Below are 1,647 nucleotides of genomic sequence, written 5' to 3' on the forward strand. Positions count from 1 at the left end.
TGAATATTGCAGGGTTTAGATAGAGATTTGGCTTTTATTTTTGGAGTCATAAGCGGTAATGCCCTCTGAACTTTGCAGATAATGAACAACTGAAGAAAATGGCACTATAAAACGATGTCCTTCACCCTTCTTGCTGAGAGGCAGCACAGATCAGAGCAGATTAGCCTGTACTGAGCTCTGTGCAGAATAGTTTTTGACATGGATACATCTCCTCTGAATAAATGGCAGTAGTTAGAAGGAGACTGAACAAAGGATCAACAGTTGCATGTTTTCCTGGGTTAATCAGATGCTGTAAGGAGAAGACAAAAAAACATTTTCTGTGTTGAAAGACATCCTAGGCAATTCGTGATCTAAGTGATTTTAAAAGTTAGAAGCAGTTACTGTTGCTTCATGGTCTGCTGAGCCACCCTGTTTGTGCATGTTCTTAAAAGCACATTACATGGGTTTGGATTTTTTGTTGGCAAGCTTTTCCTGCACACTGGATGGAAGTGTCATCCAGCAAGCAGGGAGAAATGCCTTTTCATAAAGTTGCAACCTGAACACACAGTGAGCACTTTCTGTGAACTCGTCTTCTTGCTGCATCAGCTACTCCTGTTTAGGGGAGGAAAGGAGGAGGTAGGTAAAAAATTTGTGCTAGAAATGGGTTCTTTTATGTGTATCTTCTGCTGTCGATCCTTTGTCTTTTACCTCTCAAACTATAATCAAAGGGTCAGAGGGTTTCTGCCTGCATTTAGAAAATACTTATATAACTCATTATCCAAAATGCTATAGTGACAACTTTAAATATTGAATTCTACTGTAGAACAAATCTGTCTTAATATAATTATTAATGATTTGGGATTATTAACTACTTATGGTCTTATTCTGAAGAGCAGTGTCCTGAGCAATTGGCTGCTCAAAGATAAAATACAAGATCCTGGACCTTCAAAAAAGTATGCCTGCACTTTTTTTTATGTTCCTGGAAAAATGTCTTTTTCATCGGCTGGTTTTGCCAGGAATGTCAAGTGTATGAAGATCTGAGGTAAAATTGCAGAAGGGGATTGCAGCGATTAATGTCTTGAGAGCTAAGGAGTGCAGCTAATTGAAAGTTTTTCTCCAGATGCTTTCATTGGAAAATGCTGCTTTTGACATAAAGCAAACAGCTGGAATATTTCATTAAAAACCAAATTGCACAATATAATGTCAATATTAACAGAGAGTCATAAAAATACAGTCCAATTAAAAATAGAAAATCTCTAACAATATTAAGTCTTGTATTTGACTCTATGTAAGAGACAAAGCAATCTCTGTGAACCATTAGTGATGATTTTCAGGAATTCATGGAGGATGGGGGGGATCTCAGTGGACTTGAGACAGGCAAACATATTACCTAGTCTTAAATGAAGGAGAGGCATGAGCAGAGGAGGAGAACACACAGGGAGTCACAGATCGGTTCCCAGGACGATACAGGAAGAATTTACTAAAAATCAGTCTGTAAAAACCTAGAGAATTGGAACAAGATTCTTTAAAAGGTGAATTTGTCAAAATTGGATTATGTCGAGGCATATTATGTCTGATTTCATTTTTTGCTGGAATAATTGACCTGCTGGAACTGGGTATTGCAAACCTGACTGAAGTTGAGATACACGGCAAGGTCCCACACGGCAT

The sequence above is a fragment of the Antrostomus carolinensis genome, unplaced genomic scaffold, assembly GCF_000700745.2.
Source record: "Antrostomus carolinensis isolate BGI_N321 unplaced genomic scaffold, ASM70074v2 scaffold36170, whole genome shotgun sequence".
NCBI lineage: Eukaryota > Metazoa > Chordata > Aves > Caprimulgiformes > Caprimulgidae > Antrostomus > Antrostomus carolinensis.